The sequence below is a fragment of the Narcine bancroftii genome, chromosome 4, assembly GCF_036971445.1.
Source record: "Narcine bancroftii isolate sNarBan1 chromosome 4, sNarBan1.hap1, whole genome shotgun sequence".
In the NCBI taxonomy this organism is placed as follows: Eukaryota; Metazoa; Chordata; class Chondrichthyes; order Torpediniformes; family Narcinidae; genus Narcine; species Narcine bancroftii.
In genome coordinates, this window is record NC_091472.1 from 45,878,583 (window position 1) to 45,897,085 (window position 18,503).

General features: G+C 38.0%; 1 long non-coding RNA gene across 2 annotated transcripts in view; it reads right to left on the minus strand.

Moving 5' to 3' along the window:
* LOC138759827 (uncharacterized) overlaps positions 1-18,133 on the minus strand; it is a 33,839-nt gene extending 15,706 nt beyond the window's left edge. Inside the window, exon 1 of one of the 2 annotated variants that reach the window (XR_011355126.1) lies at positions 18,053-18,133. This is a non-coding gene — a long non-coding RNA (uncharacterized lncRNA). Of the gene's footprint in view, positions 1-10,407; positions 10,489-18,052 lie in introns of those variants that run through there. The other variant, XR_011355127.1, reaches the window with a different exon arrangement.
* Between the last annotated feature and the right edge of the window lie 370 nt (positions 18,134-18,503).

The window sequence follows — 18,503 nt, forward strand, 5'->3', positions numbered from 1 at the left end:
GGACAAAAATGTTATTCAAAGGATTTGCTTCCTGAAAAAAAATTGGGGATTATGATAGACAACTTCAAGCTGAACACAAAGATCATTTCAGATTTGCTACATAGGGTAGAAAGTTGGAGAAACACAAAATTAACTTTAATTGAATTAAGCATGTTTAACTGCATAATGATACTGACACATTGGATTAGTTGAACTGACCTAAAAATGTTTTGCCACTGATTTTCATTTGTACTCAACAACTGATGCCGCTCATGTCAGGGTCCAACAATAGTGGCTGGCATTGATGGATTTCAGTTGCCCGGATACTGCTTTTCCATGGTCGCAATATCCTGGTGAAACTTTCACCATGTTCGTTATTGACTGCACCAAAATCAGCATGGAAAAAGTTGATGTATGAATGCAGAAAATGAATTTTCAATGACATGGTTTTGTATTCTTGAAGTAGACTTTAAAATATGACAGGAAATCATAAAATAGGTTATAGCTAAAAAAAAAATGGAAAATGATAGAAACATTTTAAGGTGATTTTCGTGATAGGGCAGCTCAAAATCCATAAAATACACCCCAAAATATTCAGGAAGCAAAATATTTGTTGTCCATTGAGATTAATGTATCCCAACATATTTTTATTGGGATGACTCTATTTCTTCATTCTATATGTCCTTGGGCTCCAAAAATTATCAAAGCAGAAATGCTTTCATATTTTCAGGGGCTGTGTGAAGGCAACTAATCTGGAAGGATGTGTGGACTAATTTCTGGCATCTACTAGCCCATTCAAATCTGGTGTTTCAGCTCCTGTCCATAATTTCCCCCAAATTCTTGTCATTGACACTGGTTCCTATGAAAAGAATCCCACTTTACATCATGCCCTTTTTTTAACGTCTGGTTTAATTGTTGGGCCAAGATGCTCCCAGTAGGATATGTATTTCCTTCCACAGTAAAGAGTGGTTCATCTCACATCACTGCTTAAAATGGCTTCCGGTCATATATCAGATGCCAGATAAGTCAGGAATGCAGAAACTCCTGATCTGGGAAGCTCTAGTCATGAGAGTTCTTCATATCAGGGGAGCTCTTGTGGCTGGTCATAGCCATGGTGATATTTACTATACGTAATGAAACAATCTTTGTCCATTGGCACCATGTGTCCTCTGCTTGCTGAATTATCAAAGTCAATTCCATGTCTCTTAACTAGTCAACATTAAATGGATTAGAAACTGGAGGGAGGTGAATGTCAAGACACTTGTGCTGCACTTAGCATACCAGGAAGTCCTAGTACTGGTGGACAGCCAGTAAAATTTGGAGTCTGACACCTTCCACTTGCTTCCATTGCTCTTCCTTCAGTACTAAATTTGGAAAACCTCCTAGGGGGTTTCAGATTCTCAGCTGCCCGCCACTGGTTTCCTTTTCAGATTGCAATATGTTAATAAGAACAAAATCAGATGGCATGTGAGGTCTAGTTCAAGCTGTGGGATTGTGCGCATTGAGTGAAGTCATGTACATTTGTATAAAGAGCAAGACAAGTTTCAAATGGCAGACCTTCGCACTTGGATAAAATTATTTTCTTTCCTTGCCTTGGTTTTGGCCCAATGAGGTAAAATAGGGTCAGCAGGCCCTGGATGGGCATGCAGTTTGAAAATATGAACACTTAGTCAAAAATTTCGATTGACAGGTGTTTGGATCCATAACTATGGTACAAATAAAGAATGGAGGAAACACTCAGCAGGTCATAGAGATAATGTTTCAGGTGGAAGACTCTTCATCAGAATGGGGTAAAAGAGAAAAACATACTTTTAGTTAAAAACATAGCAGCATGGTTCGTGTAACAATTAGCGCAAAGCTGTTACAGCGCCAGCAACCAGGGTTCAAATTCGGCACTGCCTGTAAGGAGTTTGTATGTTCTTCCCATGTCCAGTTTCCTTCCACCCTCCAAAATGTATGGGGGTTGTAGGTTAATAGAGTATAATGGACAGTACTGCCTCATGGGCCAGAAAGGCCTGTTACTGTACTGTATGTCTGAATTTAAATTTAAAATAAATTTTAAATGTAAATGTCATAGCCAGAAATAAGCATGTATGTGAAGGTACACATCATTTCAAAATGTACAAATATCTTTCTTAAAATTTCTGACTGTATTTTAGGGTAAACACCATAAGGTTCTGGTACTTTAGGCAAATTGATTTCGGACTAACAAGTCAATTTTAGCAAGCATGTGGCTTCTTTGGCAATTATTCCTGATGTTTGTCTCCATATATCCCCACATATTATTGAATGAAATCTCAGCTGGATTCTAGATCAAAGAACACTACTTCGTTAAGGCTTGTAGGATAATTTAGGGAATAAAAACCTTTCAGCTTGAACTCAGCAAGTCACTGGTGCCTGCTTCTAACGATCGCTGCCAGAGCCAAGCATTTCCAGGGTTATAATGTCTGTCAAGAGATTTGTATTTCACTGCTTTCTAGCAATGTTAGTGACATTTCAGAGAGGACAAGATATTCAAATGGTGGCCACAATATTGTGCAATTAATTATTATACTTTTAACTCAACCAAGAAAAGTAAACAAAACCAATAGAGGGAGCATGACACTTCTTTCTTTTTAAGTGTCTCCTGACGCGTGTTGTTAGAGCATACAAGAATACAAGAAATGAATGCAGGTGTTGGTCATTCAGCCCATGTAACCTGCTCTGCCGATCATCCTCAAGTCATTAAAACCAAGGGCTGAAATCCTGTCTCCATTGAAACAAGAATGACCAATGTCCTCCCAGGCCTTTAAGTGAATGTCAGAAAGTGCAATTGGTCTTATTTTGGCAAGACATGAAAGGCCTTCCAATGCAATGATTTTCATTCATCTTTTGTGTCTGTGTTCACATTGGTTCAGGTAGTTAGAGAAATAGGGGCATTCACAACTAATAAATACAAAAAGGTTGGGCTAAAGATCTTCAGGTAAGATACCTGATGGATTTCTTTGTACATTGAAGGCATCTTAGACTATGGTTCTCCATCTGTTTCAGTTAGGTGTATCTCGGTCTCTACAGTTCACTGTCAGTTATATATGTTTAACAAAAAAATATAACAGCTAAACTAAAAATGCATATTTATGATTTGTTTAAATGCCAAAAATGTCTTGAACATTTAAGAGGTCCTCAATGAATCCAGATTAATAGAGATAGGTCAAAAATTTACCAACCCACAATTGTGTCCAAAAGAGGTTGCGTCCCAATCTAGGGTAAATAAAATGTACAATAATGGCAAAGAAAGTAGAGGGTATGTTTAAAGCATTACCTAAAAACTATTATATAATAAAATAATCTGCATTGATTTTCAATAAGAAAATCTTGCTTGATCAACTTTATTATTTTATTTGAAGTGGACAAGATACGAATAAGGATAACACAGTACAGAGGACTCCAAAAGCCAGTTGAAATAGATGCATTAATTTACAATGCCCTTCATAATGTTTAGGACAAAGATACTTTCTTCCTTTATTTGCCCCTGTGCTCCACAGTTTGACATTGTGATCAAACAATTACCTAAATGCTTTGGATCTTAGGCAGTTCCTTTATATCTCCACACTCTGCTCTTGCCATCTCTCTGATACAGGTTAATCTTGGTCTCATCCATCCACAAGATGCTTTTCCAGAATTCTGCGGGATCTTTTAAAACTTCTTGGCAAACAGTAATCTGGCCATCCTTTCTGTGGCTAACTAGTGGTTTGCATCTTGCAGTGTTGCCTCTGTATTTCTTCTCATGATGTCTTTTGCCCACAGTCATCACTGACACATCCACACCTGCCTCCTGAAGAGTGTTTCTGATCTGTCGGACATACATTTGGGGATTTTTCTTCATTATGATGAGAATTCTTCTCTCATCAGCAGTGGAGGGTCTTCCTTGGAAAACCAGCCCCTTTGTGATTACTGAGTTCACCAGTACACTCTTTCTTAATGATGTTCCAAAATGTTGACTTTGGTAATCCTAAGGTTTTGGTGATTTCTATTACAGTTTCATTCTTGTTTTTCTGCCTCATAATGGCTTCTTTGATTTCCATTGGCACAATTCTGGTCCTCATATTGAAAAATGGCAAATACAGATTCCAAAGATGATCAAAAGCTTAGAAGCAAACCTAGCTCTCTATAGCTGCACCAATGAAGCAATTAAACATTCCTTAATACTCACAAACATCTGTGAAACCAAATGTCCCAAACATTATGATGCCCTGAAATGGGGGGACTATGCCTAAAAAGTGCAGTAATTTCTACGTGGTCAAACCAAAATATATACAAATAACCTTGAATAAAAACTCGAATGTGCACTTCAATTACATGCGAATTGTTTGATTACAAATTTTAAACTGTGGAGCACAGGGTCAAATAAAGGTCAAAAGTGTCTGTCTCAAACATTAAGGAGAGCACTGTTTGTGATCAGTTTGAGAGGAAAGGAAGAGTGAGCCTTGCAGATGGAGTTAGACAAACAAGGGAGGAGGTTGTGAAACATGAACATTGGTGTGGTTTGGGTGAGTTGAGTCACCAATTTCTGTGCATTACTTTCTCTGCAACGTATTTCCTGCACATGTGGTGTAGATTCCCTTCAGTGAGACCACTTTTAGACCAGGATGAAAAGCTTGCTATAAAATCATACTCGGCATTAATGGACCATTGGCACAAACTTGACAACTGGAGCAATATTTTCCAATCCACAATCCCCTGTCCCAACCCTATTGTACCAGTTAGATAATGTGTCCATTAATCTTTTTTTTCTGAAAGATACCATTAAGTGATAAATGGGTACAATGGTTAACAAAACAATTCACTACTTCATGAACTGCAGTTTATTTTCTCACCATATCTAACTTAACTGTATTTTAAAATGTCAACAATTAGAACAAATATATAGGCTTTGGCAACAAATTAGCTTTTTTTGTGGGTGAGGATAAAAGATTCTCCAGCAGTATCTATAAATTGTCTGAATACTTCAGAGATAGAAATTATGGATTTCTACATTTAATGGAACAAGCCTATCACTCTGGGTATAAATTTAAAAGAAATATTCATAGCAAATTCTTGAGGAAATATAGACATGAACAAAACACAGACACAAGGCATATAAAAAGAGAAATCAAAAGATCACAAACAATAAACTGAACTTGTAGGAACCAGGGAGACAAGAGTGAAATTGACCTCCAATGCTGTAAAAATGTGGAAGTGTTTAAAATGTCACAATAACAGGTCCATGATCCTGGGCCCATCATTGCACTGTGCTTTCATTAAATGTGACACCAATCAGCGAGTAGCATCCTTTATAGCCTCAGGAGTTCCAACCCAGAGATACAACAGAGGTAACCATTCTGGACGCCCGGCTAGAACAGTGATTCTCAACCTTTTTCTTTCCACTCACATACCACTTTAATTAATCCCTATGCCATAAGTGCTCCATGATTAGTAAGGGATTGCTTAAAGTGGTATGTGAATGGGAAGGGAAGGTTGAGAATTACTGTTCTAGACCTAATTGTTACTGAAATATTTTGCTTGAGAAAAATTGTCATTGGCCCATTTCCTTTGGAGTTATGAAACCGTGCACATAACGAGTCAATTAGGTACAATTAAAACAGTGGTTTTCAAACCTTCCCACCCACATACCACCTTAAGCAATCCCTTACTAATCACAGAGCTGCTATGGCATAGCGAATATTTAAAGTGGTATGTGAGTGGAAAGAAAAAGGTTGAGAAGCACTGAGCTAGAAACTCAAAGACTCACCCAACAACACCCCAATAAAACAATGCAAATGATTAGACATAGAACACAGAGCCATTATCAAGCTTAATCCCATCTTGATCACACAGCAGGTTGGGAGAACTTATCCATGTTTCAGATGTTATGGTGCTTATTCCTGACTGTCTAAACATTAGGAGTTGCTTATTAAGACCTTGTGCAGGTCATGAAATATATACAATATTTTATTACTCTGGAAGCACATTGAAAAAATAAGCTAGAGAGTGTTCTGGAGATGAAATACTGAAGTGCCTTTGTAGCCATGAATCCTCACTGGACTTTCTCCACTCCAGCATCAGAGTGATTTCTCAGTGGAGATTTAACCTCCTTCCCAAGCCTTTCCTCTTTGAATCCCTCCTTACATGTAAATTCTCCTTGTCAGCGATCAGCGCAACCTTCCCATTTCAGGTGCTCTTCACTCGGCTGCTTCCCATTGTTATTCACCATAGCTTACTCATTTTTCACACAGTATTTCACCCATTGGGTTCATGCTAGCTAGCTCCGAATAGTGCAGTGCCATTAGCCCTATTCCCCCTTCTTAGTTCCATGTAACTCTGCTCCTTATTTTCTTTTGTATGCCCATTAATTCTTATTACTATGTACCTGCACATAAAGTGCACCACACCATTTGATAGGCCCAGAGGCCAGGATTAAGACTACAGCTGTGTAGCACCTGTCGTAACTACTGCACCACAGTGCTGCCGCTGAGACCTTAATGTTGGGATCACACAATAAAAGGCAGATTCATGTTTCAAGTTATGGCCTGGGCAGATTCATAACTGATACAACCAAGTCATTCGACAAATTTCCACCCCATTGGTTAGATAAGCAAACTTGACTGAATGCCTTTTGAAGGGTATTATCATATTAATTACAAAACAATTTAAAAAATACCATATATTTTGGCATATAAATCGAGATGTAAAACATTCAAAAATCACTCAAAAAATGGGGGTCGACTGATATGTCAGATATACATTTGAGACCTTACAATCAGATCAAAAACTGTTTGACGCTGATTCGGCATATCAGTTGACCCTGGACTGCAGTTCCCCAACATCTCCCCACGGCCAGGCACCACCATAACCCAGCCAGACATTCTACAATTATAGAGCCCAAGGTCCCAGCTCCTAGCCAAGATCCTGAGATCACCGCTCCTGCCAGGAGAACGAGGTCACCGCTCATGCCTGGTAAGCCGAAGTCGCCACTTCTGCCATGTAGGTCGATGTTGCCGCACCTGCCTAGAGAATGAGTTCGCCACTTCTGCCACGTGGTAGAAGCAGTGACCCCATTCTCTGGAGCAGGAGCAGCGACCTCGTTCTTCTAGCAGGAGGTTCCTGCTCCAGCCAGGAGTTCAAGGTCACTGCTCCTGCTGTAGAGAACTAGGTCGCCGCTCCTGTCACGTAGGTCCAAGGTTCCTGCTCTCACTGGGAGAATGATGTCGCCACCCCTGCCCTGTAGGCTGAGGTTTTGTTTACTTGCTTATGGTAACTTACGGCTTTGTTACTTGATGATTGGGTATTTTTAAAAAAATATTGGGTTGTTGCTGGGAGGCACGGACAGCTCAAAATTGATGGTCAATATATGCTAGATAAACCATAAAACCATTAAAATGAGGCTAAAAAAGGGGAGAGGGGGTCGACCTATCTGCTGGTAGACTTGTAAACCAAAATATACGGTAAATATAGATTATAGTAAATGAGAACTAGGATCTATGGGAAATCATCACCCTTTTTGCCATCATGCAGGAAGATGGAGACTGCAGTGCCTAGTAAACTCTAGTAAATTGGAAACTCTAGTAATGACAAGTTCCACTACAAATCCCAGAGCAGATGGTCAAAAATATTGATGAAGTTTGGCACCAGAACCAGAAATAACTGGATCAGCAGTAAAAGGTTACAAAGGGTTTAGAGAGTCTTCAAATAAATGATTGGAGCCTCATCCCTCAGTGGAATGAGCATTGGGTCAGTGTTAGTTCTTTTGAGCAAGACTTAAGATAATCAGGAACAGAATTTTTCTGAGACAGATTGGTACCTTGAAAAGTGTAAGTTATTTAATTAATGACATTAGTACTCTAACAACATAACAAGAAGAGACTGTACACTCTGTGATAAGTGGCTCACCTCCTAACCTCTCAAATCCTCTCCACCAATTACAGGTTTAAAGCAGGAGATTAGCGATGGGTTCACCACTCCCCACAACTGATACAGCTGTAACAACATGCCAGAAACTGGACACTGTCCAAATCAGAACTGTTTAGTGGATCATTGTCTTGTTCCTAGAGCACATGATGAAATAAAATATTTCACTGATTTTGGGACATCCTGAGATCATTAAAAATTGCTGTATAAATAAAAATATATTATTTATTTATATCAATTCAACAAGTCGTTTTGACAACCAGTAAAAAAAATCAAGCAAATACCATCACCAATGTATCCCCATTTTAAAGTAAAACAATTTAGTTTATCACATCCAACCAATAGGTATAAAACGTCCAGCTCCAAGTGCTTTGATCCAAGATTATATTTCCAAATTGCTGGTCTGGTTGGTTCATTAGAAACAATTAGTGAGGTGATGGGAGTTACATTGAATGCCTGCAAATATAAATAAGATGAAAACAGGTGCAGGATTCTTATTTGAATTGAAGCAGAGATTACTCAGCCTGTTTATCTTACATTTTGTTGATCTCCACATCATCTACATCTATCTATCTCAGCTCCATAATCAATAGTATACTTGCCTAAAAGTTGAAACATCAAGTTTAAATGAAATATTTGAGCTGGATACCTGGAGAAGTCAAACCAACCCCACAGTATCTCAGTGAAATAATTTAGATATTCAGCACGGTAACAGGCCATTTTGGCCCAGGAGCCCATGCCGCCTAATTACACCCAATTGACATACAACCCATGGTACATTTCGAATGCTAGGAGGATGCTGAAGCTCCAAGAGGAAACCCATGCAGACATGGAAAGATTATACAAACTCCTTACAGACAGTGCGGGATTCAAATCTCGGTCCCAATCACTGGCGCTGTAACAACATTGCACCAACTGTGCTGCCCTAATGTTTTATCAAATGGTGGCACTGCTTTACAGAGCATTGCGATCTGAATGAAACTGGTCCTGACCTATTTTATGATGACTTGAGAGGCTCAGAGATTCTCATTTGCAGTTTTGTTACTGATTAATATTCAACAGCTTTTCATGAACAAATTGACTAATTTGCATCAAGTGACCATTATAATCATGTTACCACTTTGAAAGAGCTATCCAATTTGTGGGAAACAATCCGACACTGAATAGCCAAGTGTGAACAGAGTCGACCAGGACAAGTGGACTGTGTCATTCCACACAAATAGAACAAATATTCCTTTCAAGGTGGACATGGGGCAAAGATCAAGCTGGACATGGGGCAAAGATCAATTTGATCTGTGAGCATGACTTCAGGACAATGAAGATAAATCCATACATCCATGCAAATCCTGCACTGCTCAGAGCTTACAATGGACAGAGCATCGACACAAAAGTTACCTATAAACTCAAGGTGGAAGTTAAAGATAAAGAGCATCATCTCAACTTCACAGTAGTCCCAGATGAACATGAATCACTGCTTGGTGACAAAGCATGTGAAAACTTCCTTTTTAATATTTTATTTTAATTTTGCAGTCAAACAAGTATCAAGAATAAATCATTACAAATACATAAAATAAAGTGAAAAAAAAAGAAAGAAGCATTGATACAGGCTGTCCATTATTCCCAAACAAAACCCCATGATAGAAGAAAAAGGGTAAACAGAAAAGAAAAAAATAAGGTGAGTGAAGAAAAATATAGAAGAAGAATAGTAAACAGAAGAGAAAAAAAATAATGTGAGTGAAGAAAAATAAATAAAGAAAAAAAAAGGAAAAAAGAAGAGCTGTTGGGATCTGGAACCACTCCAGAAAGTCCAACTAATTTTCTTGCCTGGATCTCAAATATGGGAAAGAACAAAGAAGTATCTTAAATATTCAATCCTACATTGAGCAAAGATGGCTGTCATACCTGCAAAAACATATTATACTTCTTTCTTAAATTGTAAGTCATTTTCTCCAGAGAAACACAACTATGCATTTCTGCATTCCATTGGGTTATGTCCTGAAGGGAATCAGATTTCCAGGTAACTGCAATACATTTCCTGCCCATTGCCAATGCAACTTTAAGAAATTCTAATTGATACTTGGACAACCTTATGTCCACAATATTTCCAATGAGAAACAATTCTGGACATTGTAGCAATTGTTTCCAAATAATCTGGTTTAATAAAATTCTTAAATTTTCCAAAAAGGGTTTCACTTTAGAGCATGATCAGGTAGAATGTAAAAAAAGTACTTGTTTCTTCCTTGCATCTAAAGCATATATCCGATATATTAGGATTTAATTTATGCAACTTCTGTGGGGAAAGATATAGCTGATGCAAAAAATTATATTGCACCAGGCTATACCTTACATTAATTATACTAGTTGTGCAGTCCTGACCAGTTCTTACCATCAATACTATTATTTAAGTTTGATTCCCATCTTTGATTTGATTTATATAACTCTCGCTTAGGGGCGCCTGATTGAAGTAGAAAATCATTACTGAGTGAATGTCTTTGTGCTCACCTTTCAAATCAGAATCTCCATTTCATTGCACGCTGGTAGAATCACGATCAGTCCTAATTCATCTCTGATAAAAGCTCTTAATTGAAAGTAGCAGAAGATTGTATTATTATGAATATTGCATTTATTTTTTAACTGTTCAAATGACATTAATTGCCCTTGTACATAACAATCTTCTACATATCCGATCCATTTACAGGACCATGTATGTAGAATTTTATTATCCATTCTTAAAAGAATTAATCTATTTTAAATCAAGGGCATTTTGCTTTCTGATCAAATTAAATTGTTCAATTTATGCTAAATATTCAAAATATGCTTTTTATGGTGCTTCCTTTCAACCAGAAATAGATTTTGTATCCCATTTATATATAAAATCTTCTGCTACTCTCTCTCTCTCTGACTTTGTGCAGTTCAATTTCAACCCATGAAGTCTTGTCTCTTTCATCAAAGAGAGAAGTGACAAATTTCATCTTGTCCACCCAATAGTAATATTTAAAATTTGGGAGTTGTAGTCCTCCCATATGATATTTCCAAGTTTTTTTTTCATGGAGATTCTGGCTAACTTACCTATCCAAAGAAACTTCCTAATGAACTTAATTAGATTTTGAAAGAATTTCAGCAGTAATAGTATTGGAAGAATCTGAAAGAGGTATTGTATCCATGAGAATATATTAATTTTGATACATTTCCAACACTGTTAGTCAAGAAACTCCAAACTCTGGGTCTCTGCACACCACCCCCCACCCCCGACTCTGCAACTGGATTTTTGACTTCCTCATTGGAAGATCACAGTTAGTACGAATTGGAAACAACATCTCCTCCTCACTGACTATCAACAACACAGGCTCACCTCAAATATGTGTACTTAGCCCACTGCTCTACTCGTTATACAACCACGGCTGTGTGGTCAGGCACAATTCCAATGCTATCTACAAATTTTCCGATGACACCAAGGTTGCCGGGACAATCACAAATGGCAATGAGGAAGCATAAAGGAGGGAGATAGATCAGCTCAATGGATGGTGTAACAACAAGAACCTTGAGCTCAGCATCAACAAAACCAAGGAGATGATTGTGGACTTCAGGAGGAAGTCAGGAGGACATGAACCAGTCCTCATCGATGGTTCAGTAGTGGAGAGGGTCAAGAATTTTAAATTCCTGGGTGTCAACATCTCAGATGATCTGCCCTGGAGCCTCCATGTTGATGCAATCACAAAGAAGGCTCTTCAATGGCTATACTTTGTGAGGCAATTTGGTTTGTCACCGAAGACTCTCATAAACCTCTACAGGTGTACCATGGAGAACATTCTGGCTGGTTTCATCACTGCCTGGTATGGAGACACCAACTCTCAGGACAAGAATTAACTCCAGAGGGCTGTTAACCTGGCCTATGACATCACAGGCACCAGACTTCACTCCATTGAGGACATCGACATGAGGCAATGTCTTAAAAAAGCAGCCTCTATCCTCAAAGACTCCACCACCCAGGCCATGCCCTCTTCACTTTGCTACCATTGGAGTAAAGGTACAGGAGTCTAAAGACGAGAACTCAGCGGCACAAGGACAGCTTCTTCCCTGCTGCCGTCAGATTCCTGAATCAGCAATGAACTAACGACACTGACACTTTTCATGCCCTATTATTGTTTTTTTAAAATACTTTATTTAAAATTTTAAACCACATTACTTTCAAATATGAGAAATCATATCCAAAAAGCAATTCACGATTATTGTTATTATTATTTTATTTTACTTTTTATAGTAATGTCATAAGATGATTTTGATATGTATGTTTGCTCTATGACACTGCCACAAAACACTGAATTTCATGACTTGTTCATAACAATAAATCCTGATTCTGAGTCTGAGAAAGCAATATCTGGCCTTCCTTCCTTCCTTCCTTCCTTCCTTCCTTCCTTCCTTCCTTCCTTCCTTTCTTCCTTCCTACTCTCTGAAAGGTTTCTGAATATGTGATTGTTACAGGTTTATGTTATTCTTAATCTTCATTTTTTATATATATTTATATTTTAGAGAGTTACTGTGGGGATTTGGAATAGGGGAAGGCACACAGATAACAACATTCTGGAGCCAGCCTATCAGTTACTTCAAAGTCACAAAATAGCTTGTTTATTTGTCCATTGAAATATTGAAACAATTAATGTTTGTTAAGAAGGGCATCTGTTTAAATAGAAGGATTTGTGCTTTTTGGAAATTAAAACTAAGAACCAGGTATTGCTCAAGCAATTCATGTGATTAAAGATGTCTGAAAAAAGACAACATTTTAGTTCATCAGAAAAGTCTTCTAAAGACAGAATTAAAGTGACTTCGGAGGAAGATGATCACTTCAGCTTCTTCTCTTTGTCAGGAGAGATCAGTGATGCTGTGGCCATTTGACTAACCTGTACTTGGGAAATGAAAGTAAGATCATGCTTGTATTTGGTTTGTGATCATTTTAATGGTCATTTTGTTTAACCCTTACCTGGGTTCATGGAAGCATTGCATCAGGAAAGTCACAAGTTCCCTAACCTCTACACAAGGGTGGAATGGTAATAAATCACTTGTATGAAGAAACATTTCTATGAAGCAACTCATCAAGAATTTGTGAATTTTGAGAAGTCTGATGACTCGGTGTCCCTCCTACTACATAATTACTTCTGAACATCAGTTTAAAGATTTTGAGTTTCAACACAAGATTTCAAAGACTGAACTTTGAATTGACTTTTCAGAATTGTGCCTAAACTGTAAAACGGTTTGGGTGATCCACACATATGCAATTATACATTTGGGCACAGTGGAGGTTAAGTTTAAAGTAAGATATATTATTAATAGTTATTAATAAAAATTTTGAAGATACAATTGTAATGGTGAATTTCTATTGCCACTGATCTATGATGCAAAAACAAATAGCATTGTCTCTCCTTAGGTATTCAGATGCTATGCATCTTCCAAAGCAGAAAATGCTAGATCATTGATGGAAAGTTAATGAGAGGAAAGTGTGAGATTAAAAAGATGTTACAAAAGAGAGAATAATATTTAATTTTGCTTTCAACTTTGTTTTAGATCTCTGTCAGTAATTGGAGACCATGTCTTCAAATGAACATTTCACAGAAAGACATGTTGTTTAGAGTCATAATGTATATAATACTATTGACAAATAAATGGTGCATAAATAATTCTGACTACCTTAGTGGGTATCTAAGCAACAACAACAACAACAACTATTTATATGGAACTGCCAATGTAGAAAGTGTCCTTAGGTACTACACAGGAATATAATTAAATTAAAAATTGGCATCAATATCAAGAGACAGCAGGATTATGTTCCTCTGGATGTTCCAGTTTTCAACCCCCAAAGGTGTGCAGGTCAGTTGATTAATTGCCGACTGCAAATGGTCACTAATACGTAGATGAATATTAGAATCTGGGGAAAGTTAATGGGAATCTTGGGAGAACAAAACAAAATGAGTGTCGAAGTTTAGTCATAGAAAACTACAGCACAGAAAACAGGACATTCGGCCCTCCTAGTCTGTGCCAAAACATCATTCCACTAGTCCCACTGACCTGCACCCATTCCATTGCCCTCCAGTCCTCTCCCATCCATGTATCTATTCAATTTATTCTTAAAATGTAAGAGTGAGCCCACATTTACTACATCAGATGGCAGCTCGTTCCACACTCCCACCTGAGTGAAGTTCCCCCTAATATTCCCCCGAAACCTTTCAAGCTACATCCTCTTGTATTTATCTCTCCTAATCTTAGTGGAAAGAGACTACTCATATACCCCTCAGAATTTTGTAAACCTCTATTAAATGACCGCTCATTCTTCTACACTCCAAGGAATAAAGTCCTAACCTGTTTAATCTTTCCCTGTAACTCAACTCCTGAAAACCCAGCAACATCCTATTAAGTCTTCTCTGCACTCTCTCAATCTTATTGATGTCCTTCCTGCAGTTTGGTGACCAGAACTGCACATAATATTCCAAATTTGGCCTTATCAATGTCTTATACAACCTCACCATAACATCCCAACTCCTGAACTCAATACTTCGATTTATGAAGGCCAAGATGCCAAAAACATTCTTTACAACCCACTCTACATTGTGATGTCACTTTCAGGGAATAATGTATCTGTATTCCTGGATTCCTTTGTTACTCCACACTCCTCGGGGGGCCATACTTTTTACTGTGTATGTCCTAATTGGTTTGTCCTTCCAAAATGCAACACCTCACACTTGTCTACATTAAAGTCAATCTGCCATTTTCTGTCTCATTTTTCCAGTTGCTGATCCAATTTCACACATTATCATCCAGATCATCTATATAGACAACAAACAACAATGGTCCTAACACCAATCCTTGAGGCACACCACTCATCACAGGCCTCCACTCTGAGAAGCAATCATCCACTCTCTGTTTCTCCCATTCAGCCAATTTCGATGTAAGTAATGGGTGCTTGATGTCGGCATGGGCTCAGGATGAGTTGAAGTTTCCATGTTGCATGACTTTATGTTAGACTCTCCAGACATTGATAAAGCTAAAAAAAAAGGATAGATTGCCTGCTTCACAATGATGTAGCATGTTAATGCAGAAATTAATTAGGAATGCTTCTGTGCCAATGACAAGGGTCAGGTTGAGAAGCAGTGCACAAAGAATTCCTGGTACAACATGTACAAATTTTGAAGTTTACAGAGCAATCAAGGTGAAAAGGAAAATTGAAAATGGGCCACTGCAGTCAATTACTGGATTATCAAGAGGAGAGGTGACAACGGCAGATTTGATGGAGAGGTGATGAGAGGAGGAAACTGTTAAAATTGCCAGCTAATGCAGGGATGGAAAGGTATGTTGATGTCAGTTTAGAGTGAAATAAACAGAAATTTACTGAATAATTATGTTGATCCTTGAAGATCAAAAACTTCAATACATGTAACATTGGCTAATTTTAGCAAAGATGGTGATCAAGGTTGACAGCAAATGATCTATGTCCCCAAGCTAGGAAGGGGGGGAAATCAATCATAATAACTACTTCCGATCATTATCCAGTGATCCTTGCAGGAAACTGCTTGTCTGTGGCTATTATGTGGGCAAAATGAAGCTTGGCTGTGATGTCATAACCAGGTTCACCTGATAAAGGACAACACTCTTTAAACTGTAGCCCATTACAAGTCAGTGCCTCGGGAGAGTAGAAAAATAACAGAGAAAGATTATTAAAATTGCTTAAATTAATCAAGGGAGATGTGTGTTTATATTAAGGAAGAAAATCAAAAGAGGTCAATCTAAAACAATCTTGTATCCTTTCATAACAGCTGCCTTTGGAGAAAAAAAAATTAAATTGCTAATAATTTGGAATTATTTGCTCTTAGAAAATGAGAAATATAGCTAGTAATCTACTCTAATAGCTTTTTCCCATCAATAAAACATTACTTCCAAGACCCCAAAGGTTCTATTCTTGGCCTCATGTTATTTCTCATCTATCCTCTGCTTCTCACAGTTGTAATTCAAAGGCGCACCATCAGGTTCAGTATGTTCTCTGACAACTTCCAGCTTCATCTCACAACCACCTCTATCTTCATACAACTACCTCTGTGCTGTTGGGGGTGCTTGTATTGCTTAGGACTAGATCAGATAAAATTACTTAACATATAGCATTTGGAAAGCTGAAGCCATTGAACATTGGCCTACCATGAGTCCCATTTCCCTGCTGCTATTGCTATTCTCCTCTCATGATATTTAACCTGACACAGTTTGATTAAAACTTTAATTTGACCCAAGCTCAAAACATTGAGACAATGAAGATTTCCTGAACGCTTGTGAATGTATTTTATTGATGAAGCTTGAGGAGGCAAGTTCGAGACTACGCACTTTCAATCCTCCACAAGGAAAATACCGCTTTCTTTGACTACCACTTTGGATCTCGACAACACCAGAAGTCTACCATAATCATGTCATCCACATGATCATTGAAAGTATACCTGGAGTTGAGACCATGATGGATGACATCATTGTATGGGGGTCCACCAGGAATGAACATGATGCGCTACTAAGACATGGAATGTCAATTTGAAATTAAATAAAGAAATGTGATTTTGGCATAAAGACACCGACCTTCATAGGAGATGTCATATTTGAACAGGGAGTGAAGCCTGATCCAAGAAAGACATCAGCCATTAAATATTTTGTGAGGCCCCAAAACAAAAAGGAGGTGAGAAGGCCTTGTTCATCCTCCGTCTGTCGACTGTGTCAGCACCACTTAGGTGACTCCTTGAACAGAAAAATGAGTGGATTTGGTCACATGAGTAAGAAGAGGTGCTTCTAGACACTCAAAAAAATCCTAACAGAAGAGCCTGTACTAAAATTTTATGATCTGGTTGGTGCATCAGGATCTCATCTGATGCATCCTGACATGACTTTGGAGCAGTACTACTGCAGCAGCATGAGGACAAATGGCAACCTGTGCATCAAGGACTTTGACGTGCAGAAGCCAACTATGCAGATAGAGAAAGAGCTTCTTGCCAGCACTTATGCAAGCAAAAGGTCCCATCAGTACATTTATGGACAAGCTCTTGAAGTGGAATCAGACCATAAACCACTTGTCTCAACAAGATTTAAATATAAAGATAAAAAAGGAAACATGGGAGAAGTTATGCTCCGGAACGATGAGAAATACAATAAATACGAGGTTACGTATGATACAATATAACTGGATACACAGGCTATACATTACACCTCAAAAGTTAAATAAATGGGACCCAACAGTATCTGATAGATGTTTTCGATGTAAAAAAGAAATGGGAACAACAATTCATGCAATCTGGACATGTGAGAAAGTAAAAAAATTTTGGGAAAGAAGATCTAAATCAGATATTAAATAAAATAACAGAAAACAATATACCAAAGAATCCAGAGATCTTCCTCCTAAGTAACATAAAAAATAAAGAATTTGGAATTGATTTGGAGGATGCACAAAAAAGATTTGTTAAGATAGCTCTAGCCGTAGCAAAAAAATGTATTATGTCAACCTGGAAATTGGAAGATAATTTGAAAATACAACAATGGTATATAGAAATGAATAAATGTATTCCATTAGAAAAAATAACATATAGTTTAAGAAATAATATTGAAATATTCAAACAAATATGGGAGCCTTACATTAAATACAATAGCGAAAACCTACCGGGGACAATCATTACCTAAGTTAATGGAAGGAAAAGGAAATGAAAAGAATGGACTCAGTAGAATTTCTGGTGTATTTTTATTGAATGACAACATTGTCTGACTGGTTTAATGTATCCTAGATTGTATACCTTAAATGGACGGGAGGGGGGAGGTAGGGAGGGTGGGATGGGAGGAGGGGGGGGGGAGAAAATGGCACTGTATATGTGTGAAAAGGAAAAAGTGTGTACCATGGTTAATGTGATTTATGGTGTGAAAAATAAAAAAATTTAAAAAAAAAATTATGTCCAAACCACTGAATGACTGTCCTGTGAGAGTACAGTGTATGTTGATAAGGCTGCAAAAATACATGTTTGCAGCTGATGCACTGCCTCAGGGTCAGCATCAGAAGGGATCTAATCGGTTGGGGATCATTAGGTTAACTGCGGGGAGCACAAACTACCGTTCAAGAATTCACTCAGCGCAGGGCATGACTTACCTGCCATGGACCTCCTCTATCCGCCACACCATCACACCTCCCCCTCTCTCCAGCGCTCCAGACAAGCACGCGTGGTTTTGGAAACCAAATGACTCATTTTGGTGGCATCCCCTCTAATGGCATCACCCTCAACCCATTGTGATGCTGGGTGCTGGGATTTCTGCACTTGGACCTGTAGCTTGAAGACCTACAACTTTGGGTTCAAACCGTACTCCTGCACTCAAATGTCTATGGGAATAAAGCTATTTTCAAAAGCAACTATTTTGGGCTTTACACATATTTATCATTTTCTCAATGCTACAAATAAGATGAACGTTGAACCTCAACCAAACATAAACTTCATTCACAATAAAGTAAATACAAAAGGAAGAATGTTCAAAGTTCTGTATGCATAAATTTCGACCCCTGTACATTGTTACATTCATTTCTATTTACACCATTACCACCACTG